At 40.8% G+C, this 23,646-nt stretch overlaps 1 protein-coding gene across 1 annotated transcript in view; it reads left to right on the forward strand.

Annotated features, from left to right (window-relative positions):
- Window positions 1-546: 546 nt before the first annotated feature.
- LOC311148022 (tumor necrosis factor receptor superfamily member 14-like) overlaps window positions 547-23,646 on the forward strand; it is a 216,709-nt gene continuing 193,609 nt past the window's right edge. The window contains exons 1-7 of the transcript XR_014614849.1: window positions 547-772; window positions 1,060-1,159; window positions 1,279-1,407; window positions 1,530-1,685; window positions 1,859-1,946; window positions 2,057-3,132; window positions 3,372-5,328. The gene's annotated coding sequence lies outside the window, so the exon portion shown is untranslated. Of the gene's footprint in view, window positions 773-1,059; window positions 1,160-1,278; window positions 1,408-1,529; window positions 1,686-1,858; window positions 1,947-2,056; window positions 3,133-3,371 lie in introns of the transcript that reaches the window.

Consider the following 23,646-nt stretch of genomic DNA (forward strand, 5'->3'; position numbering starts at 1 on the left):
TGGATACAGATGATGTCATTGACAGGGTGGCAGAGAAGAACTGCTGTGATGCCAGCTGACAAAAGGGTAGGGAGGACAGAGAGACAGCAGAGGAGAAGAAGAAGAAACAGAGACAGACAGAGTGACAGAGTGACAGAGTGACAGACAGCAGAGGAGAATCACAGACAGACAGAGTGACATTAGAGGAGAACAAGGAGAATCACAGACAGAGAGACAGTGACAGCAGAGATGCATAGACAGACAGCACGACAGGGAGAAAACAGACTCAGAGGCCCAGTTATAGTGGTGAGTTGTATCGCCAGACTCCAGTGTGTTTTAACATGTATTTGTTTTAAACATGAGCTGGTTAAAAATGGAGGAAGACCATGTTTCTTCAGTCACTGGTATACACAGCAGGTTAGGAGAGTTAGGTTAAGGTTAGGAAATGGAGTTAGGGTTAGCGAAAATGCTCTCCTAACCTGCTACAAAAATCACTTCCCGTCATAGCTGTATCAAGTGTCAAAGATGGCAGCATTCTCTAATAACTACATGCCTAATTCTGTTTCATACTTCTCAAAGTTGATAACTCGCTTATTTGTTTTTTTTGTCAGTGATGTCAATTTACAAATTGAAAGGAATATATTGACATCTATTAAAATACATTAATTCTACAGGTCAGTTCATCTCCATACTTCAAAACGCCTAAGAAATTCACAAATCCAGTGTGTGGGTCTTCCAGTGAGTTGGAGAGGATTGAGGAACCATGGCACAGTTTGAAACCTTGATATGGACTGTAAGTGAAACATTTCTGATTAGCACATTTTGTGGCTTGGCATGTAAAAAAAAAAAAAAAAAAGTGATCAATGTAAATATGTCCTTTATGAAATATGAATCAGTTATTAGCCAACTAGTTTTAGTTAACATTTTACTGAAACCACATAGAATTAAAGTGGTGGAGAGACGTACATTTCACTAACATTTATTGACTGAATTTGCAGATAACAGGGTATCTTGGGTTTGGTGTCATCTTTAAATGTAATGTATGCTGATGCTGATGTTTTATTTCTTCTCTATTTGCAGATACCTATAACTTCTATACTTCTAAACATTGAACCCTGTTTCACATATGATCGCCCCATCTATAAATTAGGCGATAGAGATTGCATAATGTGTTGGCCTGGTAAGGACCTTGTGTATTATTATGAGGGGTTAATTATAATAATAACAACAATAATAATAATAATAATAACAATAACAATACCAACATTTAATTATTTTCTGGGGGGGGGGTTTCAACAGGATATCGTGTATATAGTCATTGTACTAAATCTACACGTACACCTTCCTGTGTGCCCTGTATTAACTCCACATTCCTTGATGAGCCCAGTGGTAAAACAACATGCAACAACTGTACCACATGTCATCCAGGTGAGAATTATGTGTTCTGGGCGTAAACACTGAGCTACTTTACTATATCAGCTGTTGTTTTAATGAAATACAACAGGTTTTACATTTAGCTTCAGATACCAAGTGACATGTTTTCTCCATAGGTTTGGGTTTGAAGGTAAAGCAGCCATGTAGACCTTCATCAGACACTGTCTGTGGGACACTGGAGGGGTTCTACTGTCTAGACCCAACTAAGGATGGTTGTAGAGCAGCCCAGAGACACAGCAGCTGTAAACCTGGTCAATACATCAGCCACACAGGTTGGTCTTCTGTCTCACTCATTATACTAATTGTGTTGTCATAATTCAATTGAGTCACGTTGTTAACTTCAGTGTGAATAATCATTAACAGTTAATGGAATTAAATAAATGGGGGGGGGGGGGGGGGGGACGAATACAATTTGTAATTAATATTTCAACATATATTTGTGCAGGAAATACATCTACAAATACTGTGTGTGCTGACTGTCCTGGTGATACTTATTCAAATGGATCATTAAAATATTGTCAACCACACACAGAGTAAGTGTGGACATGATTAGTTAGCTCAAATGGTTAAGATATAAAAATACAATAATTATCCTCAAATAGAAACTTTAAAAAACATACCTCTATTTATGTCTTTGACATAGATGTGAATTCTTGGAAATTGAACCAGGAACTCCTTGGTCGGATTCAGAATGCGGAGTAACCTCACTTCCCACAGCTGGAATCATAGCTGGTGTTCTGATATGTTTCCTGATAGCCACCATAGCTGGTGTTTGTTTATTTATAGTGAGAAAAAGAGAAATGGTGAGAAGAAGAGAAATAGTGTGAACAAAACAAAACTTTGGTAAGATTTCTGGAGTTTTATCTGTACCTTTCATTGTTTTCATTGCCTGTGATACTCAGTATACTCTGTAAATGCTACATGTTCTACTTCTCATAGTGTAGATTACAGTTTGTTAACGTCATGGTTACACGGCATGTTTATTACAATATTGGACATCTGACTTTTTTATAGGCCCTCAAATACTGACACAGGTATGTTTGGAAATCTATGAATATCTTTCATCACATTGTATTACTAAGTCATCTTTTTAGCTGTGAAATTTGAATTTAATGGGCCATTTTCCCAGACAATAGATGTTATGATGAGTTTCTGGTATTTAGAAGTGAGGATGCAAGAATATACTTAGACACTTAGGTGGGGAGTTCATATAAGTATTTATTTGATCACGGGCCCGTGCATTGGCATAACAAACGGCGATAGCTTTGCCCCATGTCATTCCAACTACCACACATAAATCTCTCAACCCTTTATACTCTCTCAGTTACACTTTTCTTCAACCACATCTGGCCATCATCAATGCACACTACCCATTCTATGTCATGACCTCGTAGCCCTAAGCAGGACGTTCCCTCCGTACATCGTTCTATTATAAACACCGCTATCCTCCCTGGACAGATTGACATTTCCTGCTTCAGACTCCGTGGCACCAATAACCACTCCTTCTTACTAACTTTAACCTAGTTATACACACCCATATGAAATTACATCATAATAACATCATAACAATAGACCTCCATTGAATGTGCTTCTTTGTCCAGGACTGGGCTTAATCTCTGTCCGGGATACTGGCCCAATGTGTTTGACTAATTACTGATTCTATCTGATAGACATCCCCAAATCAGGAAATATCAATGCTGTCTGTGGGAACTGGAAAAGGTAAGGCACACCTTCAAGATTTTCTAAATATGTATATGGAATAGTTTTTATGAGTTAAAAGAATTTCAAACATATTTATAAGTAAATGTATATGATATATTACTTAATCAAGTCATCAATGCTATGACAAATGATATGATCCAAGAATATAGGACTCTGGATACAAGCAATTGTTCTACAAATCATTGTCCAGAACGTAATTGAATTACTGATAAATTACTAATGAATTCTCTCCCCAGATTCAAGCCACCATCACAGTCAAGGACTCAACATTCTGTAAGCTGTGGTCCACTGGCTGGCTGGTCCAGCCATCTATAGTGTATTTTAACACTACATGTTAAATGTGGTATTGTAGAATCTGGTTGGTATAAAAACAGGATTCTACAGCACATTCAAAGAATATGACCTTTGGGTAGAGGATCACTGTGCCTTGACAATGAGTATTATGTGGCTTAGTGTATGAATCATATACATCAGCTTCCACCCACACTGGAACATGTGTATCAGCTTCTGCCTACAGCCTGTTCTAAAATGAAAAGGACCATGTGATGAGGATTAGGAACCAGCATCAGTAGGTGAGAACCCTCTGCTCTGTCCAGGGGAAAGTCAAACGTGTGTATAACTTCAGGACCACAACGTCTGTCAGCCCATACTATGGAACTTCAAATGGGACTTGATAATATCTTGAGACACAGATTACTGGATACTGGTGCAGGATGCAACATTAGCTTGTGCAAGGTGCCCCAGAAATGAGAAATATCGTCAAAATGATGGGAAGGAAAATTCAAATAGATAACTTTACACTACAAGGACATCAACATCACGCTCATAGAAGCAGACAAGGACATCAACATCACGCTCATAGAAGCAGACAAGGACATCAACATCACGCTCATAGAAGCAGACAAAGACATCAACATCACGCTCATAGAAGCAGACAAGGACATCAACATCACGCTCATAGAAGCAGACAAAGACATCAACAAGCAGATACAACCTCACTATGGACTGTATGGATCACAGAAGCATTGAAAAGACAACATTTCAGGAACTATCCTGAACTGCTTCCCCTCCTATCTCACATATAGGTGAGAATAAGTATTGTAGAAGAGTGCAGGTCCACTCAGTCACCTGTGGTGGCCCCCATCCTGGTCATCCTCTCCGTACTTCCTCTCAGTTATGTTAATCAGGTGACTTAGGGTCCTCTGCCACAGTTTTTCGGATGACATGCATGTCTACATCAAAAACGGCCCCAAATCCCTTAAAGTACAGGCTTGGTTGAAGCTCAACATTCTTCATGTGAGCAGAAGCCAAACTGAAGCCATACCAAGTTGGCACAATGTTTTATTCTTTTATTTAGATTTGTTTGCCATGGGGTAGAGAGAAAACATTTCTGTTTTATAGCTAATCGTGCTATTCTACACATTTTGCCATGAGGCTGAGACAACATTTAGCCTTATTAATGCTATCTGTGGATCCTGACCTCCGGGGGGACCCTAAACAAAAAATACAATATATACTGTGTATATAAATATTATTTAATTTTCTGTTCAGGGCCCCAAATAATTTGTGGAGATACAATGACTATTGGATTTATAGCCTACCTGTCCTCAAAATGTGAAGTTATCACATTTACTATGTCCCAGTTAAACTGAAGAGGCTAGTTGACTAGAGGAGAAATTTAACAGCTGGTTACAAATAGATAATCATATTTCTGGCACCATTTAGCTAACCAAGATGATTGTCCATCACAGTCTTTATCAGTTAACTTTACTACAGGTTTCGCTACAATCTTTTGCATCCCCAACTGTTTACAGAAATATGAGGTAGGCCATAAGATACACTAGAGCTTCTGCTGTGACTTCAAAATCACCAAATGACCTGGGAAGATGTCAACATTATCCAGCAAGTTCTTTACAGAAAAAAAAAAGTAGTATAACCAAGGTTTTACGCTGTGCAATACTCCCAATTGGGATAATATCATTTTATTTAGAGAGGAATGTTGTCTAATGTTGAGGGATTTGTACAAAGACTGAGTCAATTTTACAGACAAACTTGTCCTGAAAATGAACACGACAAAAAATATTTAGATTTGTTTTCTAAATTTTTCACTAAATGTTTATCTAATGGATGTACTTATTGAAGGTTAAATATAATACTGTAAGATGTTCAATTAAATGTGGTTTTGCCAAACAATGTACACTTCCTGTGTTTATTATTTGAAATGCATGGAGGACATCTACAAAACAAAAACTGTCAGTATTTCATGCTGTTTTAAAGTTTGCAAATTGTCATGCCCACCATTCCTGGGTAAATGCTTCTATTAGCATGGGAAATTACCATATTTATTATTTTAGTAAATATTGCACATTTAGAGCAGTACTGAACTGTAAATTAAAGCACCACTATTACACCAGACTGCTACAACATTATTGACCTCATGACCTCCTGAATGTCACTATTCTATGAATCCAAGTAAGAGGGTTATTAACCCAGTCTCATTCTGCAAAAGCATTTTAATTTCATAAAAGGCACACTAATAACATTACATGACTGCCCTCTAGAGGTTACCCCAAATGAAATCAGTGGTAAATATCAAGGCAGGAAGCAGGTGAAAGACAACCGTTTAGAATGGCATGGAAGAGATGGATAACTAAACTAAACGGGTGTCAAGATGTTAGTTGTTGTACACTTACACATGAAACACAAAACACTATGTTAACACTTTAGTTATAGGGTATAGGCTACAGAGATATTGAGTTTGATTGGTACATTGTAACTGGTTAACAGTTTTTAGTTTGTAATAAATGATTTAGCTGCGTGACTTCAAGATCACCTAATCACCAATAATTATGTCAACAGTTGCGCTGTTGACATAAGACAATGGAAATAGGGGTCTATTGTAAATCTCTCAGTTACCTAGTAAAGGAATGTAATGGGTGTACATTTTGTAAGTGAAGAACTGGATAAAACAAAGTATAATTGCTGTGTTTATTATTTGAAACACATGGAGGACGCCTGCTTCAAAAATATTCCTTCCATTGGTGACTACATCACTGGTGACTACATCATTGGTGACTACATCATTGGTGACTACATCACTGATGACTACATCATTGGTGACTACATCATTGGTGACTACATCATTGGTCACTACATCATTGGTGACTACATCACTGATGACTACATCATTGATCACTACATCACTGGTGACTACATCATTGGTGACTACACCATTGCATACGGTGACAGCATGATAAGGATGACTATGAATGAGGAGAGAGGTCAGTCATACCCTGGTCTGTAATTACTCCAGATGACTATGAATGAGGAGAGAGGTCAGTCATACCCTGGTCTGTACTCCAGATGACTATGAATGAGGAGAGAGGTCAGTCATACCCTGGTCTTTATCTACTCCAGATGACTATGAATGAGGAGAGAGACCAGTCATACCCTGGTCTGTTCTCCAGATGACTATGAATGAGGAGAGAGGTCAGTCATACCCTCGTCTTTATCTACTCCAGATGACTATGAATGAGGAGAGAGGTCAGTCATACCCTGGTCTGTACTCCAGATGACTATGAATGAGGTGAGAGGTCAGTCATACCCTGGTCTGTTCTCCAGATGACTATGAATGAGGAGAGAGGTCAGTCATACCCTGGTCTGTACTCCAGATGACTATGAATGAGGAGAGAGGTCAGTCATACCCTGGTCTGTACTCCAGATGACTATGAATGAGGAGAGAGGTCAGTCATACCCTCGTCTGTACTCCAGATGACTATGAATGAGGAGAGAGGTCAGTAATACCCTGGTCTGTATCTACTCCAGAGCCACTAGGCTGTTGTTGCTCTGCAGGTTCAGAGAGTCAATGTTCTCCTGGCAGACCTGGACCTCTCTCCTCAGGCTCCTCTGGGCTTCTCTCTCCACCTTCAGCGCCTGGCTGAGCTGCTTTGTCTGACCTTTGACCCCAGCTACTTCCTTTTTCCTCTGGGACAATCCCTCCTGGAGCTGGACTACAACCTGTAGTAGAACCCCCCCCCAAGTGACATCAGTAAGGGATCATAGGTTTCATCTGGTCAGTTTATGTCATGGAAAGAGCAGGTGTTCATAATGTTTTGTACACTCCGTGTATGTATTTACACTTTTGGTAGATACATACACTTCTAACAAACATGATCTTGAATGTGAAACAAATATCCAACTGTAACAGTATATATTTACAATGTATTAATAAGGCTGAAAAGATGACATTGGTACTTTCTCGCTTGGAAGTTAAACTATTAAACTTTTTTTTTTTTTTTTAGGGGGTAGTTCAGCTTTAATATTGTAGATAGATTGTAACTTCCATAAATGTAATTGTCTGCATCACTTCCAATCCCCCATATGTTTTTTGTGTTTTTTTTCTCTCGCATATATATATACACATACATACATATATATATATACATACATATCCTTTAAAAATATATATATTTCCCTGTATTACTTTCCAACCCCACCATCCCCTCCCTAATTGGAGTAAACTAGTGAACAACAATGCTTAGGCCTCTACTTCATGCATATACAGTGAGGGAAAAAAGTATTTGATCCCCTGCTGATTTTGTACGTTTGCCCACTGACAAAGAAATGATCAGTCTATAATTTTAATGGTAGGTTTATTTGAACAGTGAGAGACAGAATAACAACAAAAAAATCCAGAAAAACGCATGTCAAAAATGTTATAAATTGATTTGCATTTTAATGAGGGAAATAAGTATTTGACCCCCTCTCAATCAGAAGGATTTCTGGCTCCCAGGTGTCTTTTATACAGGTAACGAGCTGAGATTAGGAGCACACTCTTAAAGGGAGTGCTCCTAATCTCAGCTTGTTAACTGTATAAAAGACACCTGTCCACAGAAGCAATCAATCAATCAGATTCCAAACTCTCCACCATGGCCAAGACCAAAGTGCTCTCCAAGGATGTCAGGGACAAGATTGTAGACCTACACAAGGCCGGAATGGGCTACAAGTCCATCGCCAAGCAGCTTGTTGAGGAGGTGACAACAGTTGGTGTGATTATTCACAAATGGAAGAAACACAAAAGAACTGTCAATCTCCCTTGGCCTGGGGCTCCATGCAAGATCTCACCTCGTGGAGTTGCAATGATCATGAGAACGGTGAGGAATCAGCCCAGAACTACACAGGAGGATCTTGTCAATGAGCTCAAGGCAGCTGGGACCAGTCACCAAGAAAATTATTGGTAACCTACTACGCCTTGAAGGACTGAAATCCTGCAGCGCCCGCAAGGACCCCCTGCTCAAGAAAGCACATATACAGGCCCGTCTGAAGTTTGCCAATGAACATCTGAATGATTCAGAGGAGAACTGGGTGAAATCAACCAAAATCGAGCTCTTTGGCATCAACTCAACTCGCCGTGTTTGGAGGAGGAGGAATGCTGCCTATGACCCCAAGAACACCATCCCCACCGTCAAACATAGAGGTGGAAACATTATGCTTTGGGGGTGCTTTTCTGCTAAGGGTACAGGACAACTACTTCACAGCATCAAAGGGACGATGGACGGGGCCATGTACCGTCAAATCTTGGGTGAGAACCTCCTTCCCTCAGCCAGGGCATTGAAAATGGGTCGTGGATGGGTATTCCAGCATGACAATGACCCAAAACACACGGCCAAGGCAACAAAGGAGTGGCTCAAGAAGAAGCACATTAAGGTCCTGGAGAGGCCTAGCCAGTCTCCAGACCTTAATCCCATAGAAAATCTGTGGAGGGAGCTGAAGGTTCGAGTTGCCAAACGTCAACCTCGAAACCTTAATGACTTGGAGAAGATCTGCAAAGAGGAGTGGAACAAAATCCCTACTGAGATGTGTGCAAACCTGGTGGCCAACTACAAGAAACATCTGACCTCTGTTATTGCCAACAAGGGTTTTTCCACCAAGTACTAAGTCATGTTTTGCAGAGGGGTCAAATACTTATTTCCCTCATTAAAATGCAAATCAATTTATAACATTTTTGACATGCGTTTTTATGGATTTTTTTGTTGTTATTTTGTCTCTCACTGTTCAAATAAACCTACCATTAAAATTATAGACTGATCATGTCTTTGTCAGTGGGCAAACGTACAAAATCAGCAGGGGATCAAATACTTTTTTCCCTCACTATATACATTTTATGGACACAGTCAATAATTATATTTTGTTTGTTTTTACTCCTGAACTTCCTCCGATCATTTTCATGATGTCCATCTGGTATGCTTCTATATGCCATATCTTTCTAACTGTGCTCTTTCACAAAAGCTCACAATATATAACCTATATACTTATTATGGACACAGCATGTCTTACACTAGTTATCTTGTTGTTATTAGTTGTTGTTATTAGTCCCATCCTTCAGATCCATTCAACACCTCCCATCTATCTCTTAACACCATCCATATTGGATTTCTATTTGCCATATATTTTTCAACTGTACTGTGATGTTTTACAAAAGTTCTGAACCTTTCTATTCTCATAGTTTCTACAGTTTGTGAATTGAAAATAAACATCTTTGCTAAAAGGATTATTATATTATTGATCGATTGACTATGACTTTTCAGATCACCCAGTAGTGCTATCTGCAGGGTCAGCTCCATGCAAATATTGCAATCCTTCAGCCATTCCTGGACCTGTGTCCAGAAACAAGCTACAAATGGACAGTACCAAAACAAATGATCTAATGATTCTGTCTCTTCAGAGCCAAATCTGCAGAGCTGGGAAGATTGTATCCCCCATACAAATAACATTCTATTGGTAGCAAGAATTTTATATAATAATTTAAATTGAAAAATTCAAAGTTTTGAATCCGGCGTCGTTTTGCGTATCAGTTCATAAACACTATGCCATGGAATCGGTACGTCAAAAATCTCTTCCCAACTATTTTGCAATCTATATGGGACGGCTGTCAATCTTTTGGTCCTTAAATGAAACTGGTAAACTTTTTTATTTATCACAATTTTCTTTAACCAATTATGTTCTTTAATGTAAGGCCGACAGACAAGTTCCTTACTTTTTCCTCCTTCCACTTTCCTCCACTTCCATCCCCACATTTTTGCGGTAATGCTGCAATTATTTGGTTGTAATTTTGGGTATAGCAGACATTTCCATATGTTTTTGTTAGCTGTGTGTGCGACATAACTCCACCATTCCTACCGATAATATCATTTACGAAGATTATACCTTTTTTTTTAATTTTCTCAAAAAAGAACGTTTTTTTAATCAATTAGTATATTTGAGTTTAACCACAATATTTGTTGCAATATTTGTTCTGTCATTTCTGGAGGATTAAATTGAAATTGCAACCAACTTTCTATGGCTTGTTTTAGAAATAGTGATATTTGGGAGATTATTTCCTTTTGAAATACCTGAAAGTGAGGGGTTGTAATCTGAATAAAGGGAAAATGTCCCTTCTTGAACATTGGGTGAGACAATCTTACTAGTTTGCTAGAGAACCAGTTCGGATTTAAGTATAGTTTTTGTATGACTGAAGGTTTTAGTGATAGGTCTAATGCTTTAATATTTAATAATTTCTGTCCTCCTAATTGTTATTCATTATATAAATAGGCCCGTTGAATTTTGTCTGGCTTGCCGTTCCAAATAAAATTGAATATTTTTTTCTCATATAATTTCAAAAACTGTTCGCTAGGCGTAGGCAAGACCATAAGTAAATAGGTAAACTGGGATAATACTAAAGAGTTAATCAGGGTGATTTTTCCACAAATTGACAGGTATTTACCTCTCCATGGTAGCAAGATCTTATCCATCTTTACTAACTTTCTACTAAAAACTTTTGGAGTGAGATCATTTATTTCTTTTGGGATATGTATTGTGTATTTTTTAGTGATCCAATACGTAATATAGTACATTTATCATAATTTGGTTGTAATCCAGAGAGGTTAGAAAATGTATCTAGATCCTCTATGAGGCTGTGGAGGGATTCTAGTTGTGGATAAAAAAAAAAAAAAATGAATCATCAGCGTACAATGACACCTTTGTTTTTAAGCCCTGGATTTCTAATCCCTTGATATTATTGTTGGATCTGATTTTAATAGCTAACATCTCGATGGCCACAATAAATAGATATGCCGATAGTGGACAACCTTGTTTCATTCCTCTTGACAGTTTAAAACTTTCTGAGAAATAGCCATTATTTACTATTTTACACCTAGGGTTACTATACACGATTTTAACCCAATTTATAAGAGATTGTCCAAAATTGAAACGCTCCAGGCATTTATATATAAACCCCAGTCGTACTTTATCAAATGCCTTTTTGAAGTCTGCTATGAATAGTAGGACTGGCTTCCCAGATTTTTCATAGTGTTCTATTGTACGTGCCTTATATTATCTCCAATGTATCTTCCATGTAAAAAACCTATCTGATTAGAATGAATAATGTCCGACAATACCTTTTTAATTCTATGCGCAATACATTTTGCTAGAATTTTTGCATCACATCACTGAAGTGTAAGCGGCCTCCAATTTTGTAAATGGACTGGATCTTTATATTTCCCAGTTGTGTCCTGTTTCAGTAATAATGAAATCAGACCTTCTTCTTGAGAGTCTGATAATCTACCATTTACATAGGAGTGGTTAAAACATGCTAATAACCTCTGAGTATATCAAAAAAGGTTTGGTATACCTTCGACTGGTATGCCATCCAACCCTGGAGTTTTCCAGGACTTAAAGTCTTTAGTTGCATCCAAAAGTTCCTCCTCTGTAATTTTCACCTTCACATGAGTCTTTCTGTATGGCTGTTAATTTCACATTATTAATAGAAAAAATCCCTACAATTAGCTTCAGTTAGAGGAGATGGAGGCGACTGAAACTAAAACATATGCTTAAAGTACTTTGCATCCTCCTTCAAAATATCATTTGGTGAATCATAGGTGACTCCGTCATTTGTAACCAGTTTTAGTAAATTCTTTTTAGTAGCATTTCTATGTTGAAGATTTTAAAATAATTTGGTGCATTTTTCCCCATATTCCATCCAGTTTGCTTTATTTTTATAATTCATTACACTTGATCTTTCTTGAATAAGTTTCTCAATTTCTTTTTGTTTTTCCTAATTTAGTCTGAGCCTCTATGTTACAGTTTTTATTGCTATCCAGCTGTTCTGTTAGACCTTGATGAAAGTGAGAGAGAGTTTCATCATAGCGCTTGATGGTTTTTGCGACTGCACTTGAAGAAACTTTAAAAGTTCTTGAAATGTTCTGGATTGACTGACCTTCATGTCTTAAAGTAATGTTGGACTGTCATTTCTCTTTGCTTATTTGAGCTGTTCTTGCCATAATATGGACTTGGTCTTTCACCAAATAGGTCTATCTTCTGTATACCACCCCTACCTTATCACAACACAACTGATTGGCTCAAACGCATTAAGAAGGAAAGAAATTCCACAAATTAACTTTTAACAAGGCACACCTGTTCATTGAAATGCATTCCAGGTGACTACCTCATGAAGCTGGTTGAGAGAATGCCAAGACTGTGCAAAGCTGTCATCAAGGCAAAGGGTGGCTACTTTGAAGAATCTCAAATCTCAAATATATTTTGATTTGTTTAACACTTTTTGGGTTACTACATGATTCCATATGTGTTATTTCATAGTTTTGATGTCTTCACTATTATTCTACAATGTAGAAAATAGTAAAAATGAAGAAAAACCCTGGAATGAGTAAGTGTGTCTGTATTTTATATAATTGTAAATATAACATCAATATGTTGATAATCAGATTTCCCCCAGTGGCATATATTCATGGCTGCTAAGGGAAGCCAGGCTTCACCACAAAATTAACCGGCCAAAAAATTAACAATTATATTTTGTCTCTCTGTGTTTCATAATTTTCCTTCAATTCATAAAAGGCTGAATGTATCTCACCGGAGGAAGCATCTGAGTGAGCGAAACTGCACCCCTCTGTCTCTGTAGGTGTAGCCCATCTATCTGATGCTGTCTGGTCAATTAGTTTGACATTGTTGCCGCCCGTAGCATTGAATGCAAGGGAAGCTAGTGAGCATTTGGCCTCCCTTGATTAAAAAAAAGTATAAAATAATAGCCAATCAGCATTGAGCTAAACTGAGTGAGCTCAACTGTGAATGGTTCTGGTGCACCCCAAAAAATGTGTCAATGGAAGTCAGTTTAGATTTGGCTTCAACTGAAAAATGTTTTTGTCTTTGTCATCCGGTGGCTAGCTAGCTAGTTAAAACCAGCCCTTTCCTAAATTAGTCATGGATGGAGATAAGGATTTGGACTTGTGATTTTACTTAATTCTCTGTAATGGCCAATGATTATAACGGTGATTCTGATCCAACCATTAATTCATACATCGTGCCTCTGGCCTGAGAGGATGGAAGATGTGGTAGGCTATACCCACCTAGCAAAATGTAGTTGAAAAGATGACTATGCCTGACGTACAATCTATGTTTGGTTTTGGTTGAAAGTTTCAACGACTTGAAAACAACTTAATTTCAATGTACTTACAGCCTCAAATCAAATCAAAATCAAATCAAATGTTTATTTGTCACATGCCAAATACAACAGGTGTAGACCTTACAGTGAAATGCTACTTACAAGCCCTTAACCAGCAATGCAGTTTTAAGAAATAATATATATTTTTTAATCACAAAAAAAGACTATATAAAATAATACGAAATAAAAGTAACAAATAATTAAAGAGCAGCAGTAAAAATAACAATTGCGAGGCTATATACGGGGGTACCGATACCGAGTCAATGTAGTGCCTTGCGGTCGGCGGCCGAGCAGTTGCCATACCAGGCAGTGATGCAACCAGTCAGGATGCTCTTGATGGTGCAGCTGTAGAACCTTCACCCCTCTGGACATCGAGGGGGCCCCGGCATACTCTGTCCGTTCCATCCTGAATTTGAGGCGTCGGGTGGGGGCCTTCAGTACCTCGTGGAGTGGGACTGATACGGTCCAGAGGAGCGGTGCTGGGTCCCGGTGAGGGATATCCTCTATCCCACCCTTTTGAGGGATTTCCATCTTCACCATCCGGCTCGCTGCTGGCCATCCGGCCTCCTGTCCGTCCCCGAGGCTGGTGTCGGCACACTGCTGGAGCTGCGCGTAAACAGGGGGGTACTGTCACGACTTCCTCCGAAGCTACCTCCTCTCCTTGTTCGGGCAGGCTTCGGCGTTGGTCGTCACCGGCCTTCTAGCCACTGCCGCTCCTCATCTCATCATTCCATTTGTTTTGTCTTGTTTACTACACACACCTGGTTTCCCCTCATCATGTGTAAGTGTTCACTCTGGCCCCTTGTCTTTGTGTGTGATTGTTTATTGTGGAGGTTAGTTTAGCTCGGTGGAGCTCTTGAATTTTGTATCGCCGGGATATTCACCCATGTGCCTTGCTGTTTCCAGTGCACCGTATATTTCCGCACTGGAGTGTTTGATGCATTGCTGCGTACCGCTGTGTCAACGGAATAAACCTGTTATTCTGTGAATTACCCTCCTGCGCCTGACTGCTTCAAATCACATCACCACACTGAGTCTGGGTTTGATTATGATAATAATATCCTTTACCTATCCAGCGCTGAGTCAGCTCCTGATTTCTGGGACCCTGAAGCAGACTGGGATGGTACTGCCTGAGAGGCTACAGTCTGCCCTTTGACCTCTTGAGGAGGATCCAATGTCATCAAGCGGCTTTGTTTGTTCATCAGACAGTGGAGTCATAAGTGAGAGCAGCTCCTTGGTCTCATCTGCCTGAGTGAGAGAAATACTTAATACACCCTTCCCTGTGTCCTACACAGGACGGATAACAAGGCAGTCATAGCCTACTGTAGGGGTGCACCTCAATAGTCTACAGTGGCTTCCTCTATCTCCTTTCTTTCATTGTCACTGATCTGAACAGGAGATAAGTGAAAGCATTATGGTATTTGTTTTACCATCTGTCTGAGTAGTCTTGAGAAATTAATCATAACAATCCTGCTAAACTGCAAATAGTTATATTGTTGTTGTACTAATTTAACTTTAAATCCATTTGTCCAGAAATGGAAAACAAGAAGAGGGGGGAGTTTTATGAGGAAGGAAACCTTGGCCTACAGCTTAGTGTTAAAACCTCATGTACAGTTGTGTAACAGGGACTGTTAGGGATGGGTAAGTTTTAAAAGTCCATTGCTCTTTCATTTGTTCAGTTAGATGATTTGCATCTAGTTGTAGGTTATAACTATGTGTTTTGTGGGGGGATGATAAGACTGTCAACTGTAAATGATATGTCTATGGTAAAAAGGTGCTTTTGGGTGAATATGTTTCACTCAGAACTGTGGATAGAAGTGTATTTACTTGCTGGAAGTAGAACAGGTTTCACAAGGGAAAAAAAGAAGTGATACTATCTAGGCTACATTTCTAGGGCCAATTCAGCAGAACATTTTTGAATTCATGCATATCGTGCAGTTGAAAGTCATGCTGACAAACAACCTTAATGATTAGTACAACTTGTGTTCTAATTTTGTATCGTGCAGGCGCCACGTGTGGGTTCAGTGGCCTTTTAGTGTTGTCCTTCTCCTTTCCCAGGGTTCCCAGTTTACCACAAGTTTCCCTGTTTAACAGACACAATCACTGTCACCATGCAGGCTACCAATTCCTGTGGAGATGTCTTATAGTTAAAAGCAGGGCTTGAATTGAGGGGGTATGTGAGGATATATGCCTAACTCTTGTTATAGAGACGGGCTAAAAGCATATGTACCCCTTGTTTGCTCAGCCTTAGAAAAAAAACAACAGTCCAGATTATATAAAGCGATCTAGGCTATGATTAACTCCAAGAGTTTTGTTGCATAGTCCACTAGCCTATCGAAGGTCTTGCCCACCCTCAACATGGGTTCTTGGTAGGCCTATAGGCTAATGAAAACATTCCCTTTTAAATGAAAAGCAAGTGTCATTATCACAGGAAAATATGGTTGTTTTATTAAAGTCTCCACAATTTAGAATATTAGTGGTAGGCTATGCCTATAGCAAAATACCAAAAAGATAGACTCGGTATAGAAGCGGTATTCATAGACCAAACAGCTTAACAGATAAACATATGTTTTTATTCTGGAGAATCGCATTAAATCAGGCTATTCATTTCAGTGCAGTTGCGTTCTTACGCATACCCTTAGCCTAAACGGAACCGGAAACACCCCAGCCTATTTGGATCACAGATCATGACAAAGCCTGCACATTTCAGCTCTACTTCTCATTGATTTAGCCCACTGTCGCCTACACATTTGATACACATGAAGGCCTATATTTAATCTGGATTTCACAAACAATAGCCTGACTAGGATCCTTTGACCTTTCCCCTCAGCCATATGTGTTCACAATTAGGCTCAATGTAGTCTTATTAATAAGCTTAGAATGTTTTCCCAAAAAAATGCATAGGCTAACCATTGGGATTAATTATATTTACTATCTTCTGCTTTGTATGAATAAACAGGCATCGGTAATTTTTTTAATAATCAATTGGTTTTTCGATGCTCCGCATGGGCCGTTAGATTTTTCATTAGTTTTCCATAAATTACTAATGTAGTGGAAGAATGAGAGAAGGTGATATACTCGCGATTGGTGACTGGCTGGCGTGCGAGGCCCAGCATGATGACTCAATCACGATTTATGAAATTGTCTGGATGGCAGACCATCTGTGGACTATTGCAAGGTTCAAACATACCTTATCTGTGGTGATCTCTAAGAAGAGACATTCCCATCAACACAATCTCACACTCAATTCGTGCAAATATGTACAAAAAGTATTGCAGCAGATTTTGTGTGTTTTGTGCATTGTTGTGTGGCTTAATTTGTGTGAAAAGACGCGAATGTCATGCGACTTAATTCGTAGGAAAACACACACATTTTTGTGCAACTTAATTCATAGGAAGAAAAATAATTCTGGGGGCAAACTTCGGAACAATCTTTTGAACGTTATTGGAGCAATGCATGATGGGCAATGGTGTTCTACACTGCCTTTTTTTGTGTCCCACATTTATTTATATAAAAAAACGAATGTGTTAACAACCCAATATTGTTAATTAATCAGGTTGTCACCGAAATAATTATAATATAATAGTAGCCTTAGGTTTTATTTTTATTCATGCTGTTTTCTGTTTGTTTTTGCTTAATACATTGGGCTACTAGTCCACTTGTAGTGAGAAAGGCCCTTTTTTCGTATAGGCAGCAGTAGCCCTACACGATTTTCTTCATAATGCAGTTCATATTACAAAATGTTCTTCTAAATGCATTTAATACAAGGCTATGACAAATTTTATGAGGGTTTAGTTAATTTTTTGGTATCGATGAAGGTATTTGATTGGGGAATGGGGATACATTTTTATGCTGGGAAATGATAATACACACCATAATACACACACACTGTCACGCCCTGGCTCTGGGACTCTTATATGTTGAGCCAGGGTGTGTAGATTCTATGTGTTTGTGTTTCTATGTTAGGATCTAGTTCATGTGTATCTATGTTGGCCGGGGTGGTTCTCAATCAGAGGCAACGAGAATCAGCTGTTGCTTGTTGTCTCTGATTGGGACCATACTTAGGCAGCCTGTTTGGCACAGTGTATTGTGGGATCTTGTTCCGCATTGGTTTGTGTTTGTTACCAAGGACTTCACGTATCGTGTTGTTGTTTTTGTTCGTGTGGTGACTATATAATAAAGTATGTTCGCATTCCACGCTGCGCATTGGTCCAATCCTTTTGACGATCGTGACAGAAGATCCCACCAATACTGGACCAAGCAGCGTGTTTCGGAGCTAACGCCGGGTAAGGAGATGGAGAAGTTGGCGATGGCCCAGGTGGGCCAATGGTGGTCCTGGGAGGACATGTTCGAGGGCAGAGGACCATGGGCAAAGGTTAAAGCCTTGGCGAGAGAGAAGGTACGGCGCCAACAGTGTCGTCGGACAGGCAAGAGGCAACCCCAATAAATTTTTAGGGGGGGGCACATGGCATGGACGACGGGGCTGCTGGAGGCAGATAAGGGGCGAGTTTGTGGACGAGGAGAGAAGGCCACCGGGTTACGGGAGCCATTGGTGATTAGAGGGAGGGAAAGTGTAGAGGCACTGCGAGAGGTACTGAAGTGTGTTGCCAGTCCGGTCCGGCCCGTTCCTGATCCCCGTATAAGGCCAGTGGTGTGTGTTCCCAGTGCGGTCCGGCCTGTTCCTGTCCCTCGCACCAAGCCTATGGTGCGCGTCGCCAGACCGGCCTGTTCCTGCTCCCCGCACCAAGCCTATGGTGCGCGTCACCAGCCCGGCCCGGCCTGTTCCTGCTCCCCGCACCAAGCCAATGGTGCGTGTCGCCAGCCCGGCCCGGCCTGTTCCTGCTCCCCGCACCAAGCCTATGGTGCGCGTCGCCGGCCCGGCCTGTTCCTGCTCCCAGCACCAAGCCTATGGTGCGCGTCGCCAGCCCGGCCCGGCCTGTTCCTGCTCCCCGCACCAAGCCAATGGTGCGCGTCGCCAGCCCGGCCCGGCCTGTTCCTGCTCCCCGCACCAAGCCAATGGTGCGCGTCGCCAGCCCGGCCCGGCCTGTTCCTGCTCCCCGCACCAAGCCAATGGTGCGCGTCGCCAGCCCGGCCCGGCCTGTTCCTGCTCCCCGCACCAAGCCTATGGTGCGCGTCGCCAGCCCGGCCCGGCCTGTTCCTGCTCCCCGCACCAATCCTATGGTGCGCGTCGCCAGCCCGGCCCGGCCTGTTCCTGCTCCCCGCACCAAGCCAATGGTGCGCGTCGCCAGCCCGGCCCGGCCTGTTCCTGCTCCCCGCACCAAGCCAATGGTGCGCGTCGCCAGGCACTACGGGGGGGTTATTAGAGGGTGGTGGTCACGCCCGGAGCCGGATCCACCTCCGAGGAGGAATGCCCACCCGGCCCTCCCCTGTTCGGTTTATGGTTGGCGCGGTCGCAGTCCGCGCCTTTGGGGGGGGGGTACTGTCACGCCCTGGCTCTGGGACTCTTATATGTTGAGCCAGGGTGTGTAGATTCTATGTGTTTGTGTTTCTATGTTAGGATCTAGTTCATGTGTATCTATGTTAGCCGGGGTGGTTCTCAATCAGAGGCAACGAGAATCAGCTGTTGCTTGTTGTCTCTGATTGGGAACCATACTTAGGCAGCCTGTTTGGCACAGTGTATTGTGGGATCTTGTTCCGTGTTGGTTTGTGTTTGTTACCAAGGACTTCACGTATCATTTTGTTGTTTTTGTTCGTGTGGTGAATATATAATAAAGTATGTTCGCATTCCACGCTGCGCATTGGTCCAATCCTTTTGACGATCGTGACACACACGCACAAAACACTTACACACATATACACACACTCACTCACTTTGTTTGTACTCATGTTACAGCCAACTCTTGACTTTTGTATCAGTTATTTATTATAAAATATTTGTATGTAGTTGTCATGTATTCTTATATTTAACTGCTTCGATGTTTGTAGTTTGCATGTTTCAGTAATGATTAACATGGTTAAATGGTTGTAAATCAATGCTTGATTTAGCTTTTGTTATATTTGCCATTTTTACATACAGTACTAGTCAAAAGTTTGGACACACCTACTCATTCAAATGTCTTTCTTTATTTTGACTATTTTCTACATTGTAGAATAATAGTGAAAGACATCCAAACTATGAAATAACACATATGGAATCATGAAGTAACCAAAAAATATCAAAAAATATTTTATATTTGAGATTCTTCAAAGTAGCCACCCTTTGCCTTGATTACAGCTTTGCACAACTCTTGGCATTCTCTCAACCAGCTTCATGAGGTAGTCACCTGGAATGCATTTCAATGAACAGGTGTGCCTTGTTAAAAGTTAATTTGTGGAATTTCTTGCCTTCTTAATGCGTTTGAGCCAATCATTTGTGTTGTGACAAGGTAGGGGTGGTATACAGAAGATAGCCCTATTTGGTAAAAGACCAAGTCCATATTATGGCAAGAACAGCTCAATTAAGCAAAGAGAAATGACAGTCCATCATTACTTTAAGACATGAAGGTCAGTAAATCAGGAACATTTCAAGAACTTTGAACACTGTCGCAAAAAGTTAACTATCAAGCGCTATGATGAAACGGGCTCTCATGAGGACCGCCACAGGAAAGGAAGACCCAGAGTTACAGTGAGGGAAAAAAGTATTTGATCCCCTGCTGATTTTGTACGTTTGCCCACTGACAAAGACATGATCAGTCTATCATTTTAATGGTAGGTTTATTTGAACAGTGAGAGACAGAATAACAACAAGAAAATCCAGAAAAACGCATGTAAAAAATGTTATAAATGTATTTGCATTTTAACGAGGGAAATAAGTATTTGACCCCTTCTGCAAAACATGACTTAGTATTTGGTGGCAAAACCCTTGTTGGCAATCACAGAGGTCAGACGTTTCTTGTAGTTGGCCACAAGGTTTGCACACATCTCAGGAGGGATTTTGTCCCACTCATCTTTGCAGATCTTCTCCAAGTCATTAAGGTTTCGAGGCTGACGTTTGGCAACTCCAACCTTCAGCTCCCTCCACAGATATTCTATGGGATTAAGGTTTGGAGACTGGCTAGGCCACTCCAGGAACTTAATGTGCTTCTTCTTGAGCCACTCCTTTGTTGCCTTGGCCATGTGTTTTGGGTCATTGTCATGCTGGAATACCCATCCACAACCCATTTTCAATGCCTTGGCTGAGGGAAGGAGGTTCTCACCCAAGATTTGACGGTACATGGCCCTGTCCATCGTCCCTTTGATGCGGTGAAGTTGTCCTGTCCCCTTAGCAGAAAAACACCCACAAAGCATAATGTTTCCACCTCCATGTTTGACGGTGGGGATGGTGTTCTTGGGGTCATAGGCAGCATTCCTCCTCCTCCAAACACGGCGAGTTGAGTTGATGCCAAAGAGCTCGATTTTGGTCTCATCTGACCACAACACTTTCACCCAGTTCTCCTCTGAATCATTCAGATGTTCATTGGCAAACTTCAGACGGGCCTGTATATGTGCTTTCTTGAGCAGGGGGATCTTGCGGGCACTGCAGGATTTCAGTCCTTCACGGCGTAGTGTTTTACCAATTGTTTTCTTGGTGACTATGGTCCCAGCTGCCTTGAGATCATTGACAAGATCCTCCCGTGTAGTTCTGGGCTGATTCCTCACCGTTCTCATGATCATTGCAACTCCACGATGTGAGATCTTGCATGGAGCCCCAGGCCGAGGGAGATTGACAGTTATTTTGTGTTTCTTCCATTTGCGAATAATCGCACCAACTGTTGTCACCTTCTCACCAAGCTGCTTGGCGATGGTATTGTAGCCCATTCCAGCCTTGTGTAGGTCTACAATCTTGTCCCTGACATCCTTGGAGAGCTCTTTGGTCTTGGCCATGGTGGAGAGTTTGGAATCTGATTGATTGATTGCTTCTGTGGACAGGTGTCTTTTATACAGGTAACAAGCTGAGATTAGGAGCACTCCCTTTAAGAGTGTGCTCCTAATCTCAGCTCGTTACCTGTATAAAAGACACCTGGGAGCCAGAAATCTTTCTGATTGAGAGGGGGTCAAATACTTATTTCCCTCATTAAAATGCAAATCAATTTATAAAAAATGTTACATGCATTTTTCTGGATTTCTTTGTTGTTATTCTGTTCTTCACTGTTCAAATAAACCTACCATTAAAATTATAGACTGATCATGTCTTTGTCAGTGGGCAAACGTACAAAATCAGCAGGGGATCAAATACTTTTTTCCCTCACTGTACCTCTGCTGCAGAGGATAAGTTCATTAAAGTTACCAGCCTCAGAAATTGCAGCCCAAAGAAACGTTTCACAGAGTTCAAGTCACAGACACATCTCAACATTAACTGTTCAGAGGAGTGCGTGAATCAGGCCTTCATGGTCGAATTGCTGCAAAGAAAGCACTACTAAAGGACACCAATAAGAAGAAGAGACTTGCTTGGGCCTAGAAACACGAGCAATGGACATTAGACCGGTGGAAATCTGTCCTGTGGTCTGATGAGTCCAAATTTGTGATTTTAGGTTACAACCACCATGTCTTTGTGAGACGCAGAGTAGGTGAATGGATGATCTCCATAAGTGTGGTTCCCTCCATGAAGCATGGAGGAGGAGGTGTGATGGTGTGGGGGTGCTTTGTTGGTGACACTGTCAGTGATTTATTTAGAATTCAAGGCACACTTAACCAGCATGGCTACCACACCCATCTGGTTTGCGCTTAGTGGGACTATCATTTGTTTTTCAACAGGACAATGACCCAACACACCTCCAGGCTGTGTAAGGGCTATTTGACCAAGAAGGAGAGTGATGGAGTGCTGCATCAGATGACCTGGCCTCCACAATCCCCCGACCTCAATCCAATTGAGATGGTTTGGGATGAGTTGGGATGAGTTGGACCGCAGAGTGAAGGAAAAGCAGCCAACAAGTGCTCAGCATATGTAAGGAAACTGTTGGAAAAGCATTCCAGGTGAAGCTGATTGAGAGAATGCCAAGAGTGTGCAAAGCTGTCATCAAGGCAAAGGGTGGCTACTTTGAAGAATCTCAAATATAAAATATATTTTGATTTGTCAAACACTTTTTGGTTACTACATGATTCCATATGTGTTATTTCATCTTTTCATGTCTTCACTATTATTCTACAATATAGAAAAAGCCTTGAATGAGTAGGTGTGTCCAAACTTTTGACTGGTACTGTATATGTTTGGCAACCAAGGTGCATATTTAGTTATTGTACACTTACACATGAAACCCAAAAGCCTAGGTAAACACAGCACTTTGATAAAAAGGTATAGGCTACAGAGATATTGCGTTTTATTCTATGACTGGTACATTGTAAATTGACAGATTTTTTGCTTGTAGTTTGCTGTGTGACTTCAAGATCACCAACTCTTGAATCAATCTGTCAATAGTTGCACTATCAGACATAAGACATTGGATATAAGGGACTATTGTATATCTCTGTTACCTAGTAGTGGATTGACCTGGAAACATTTACCTGGATGAAGCTCAATTAAAGTTAAATCAAACTACTCCCCAAAGGTACCTGCATAGTGGGGAGAAGAGTCTGATCACTGACTTCAGTCTGGGGTTGTTTGGCTCCAGGAGAAGAGAACACCGCCTGGATGATCTTCAATCTCAGCCTCTCATGCTGGAAGACATGGAACCAAGTTTATCCACACAGCCTTCAAAAGGTACCAATAGCTTCTATGTAGTTCAACAATTTATGAACAGTTCTAAATTGTTTAACATTCAGTGCAGTTTGTCAGTGCTGTCAGTGTAACCTCACATTAATACGTCAGTGAGGAAAAAAACGAAACCAAGGCCTACACTAAACTGGAAGGAGATTGATCTGTATCTGATTGATACACTATCTATAAACTTATAGTTTATTATTGCATAATTTGTCAATACATCGTTGCATTTGGCGACAGCATAATGACGATGACTATGAATGAGGAGAGAGGTCAGTCATACCCTGGTCTGTCCTCCAGATGACTATGAATGAGGAGAGAGGTCAGTCATACCCTGGTCTGT

The sequence above is a fragment of the Coregonus lavaretus genome (genome assembly GCF_964263955.1).
Source record: "Coregonus lavaretus genome assembly, chromosome: 20".
Taxonomy (NCBI): Eukaryota; Metazoa; Chordata; class Actinopteri; order Salmoniformes; family Salmonidae; genus Coregonus; species Coregonus lavaretus.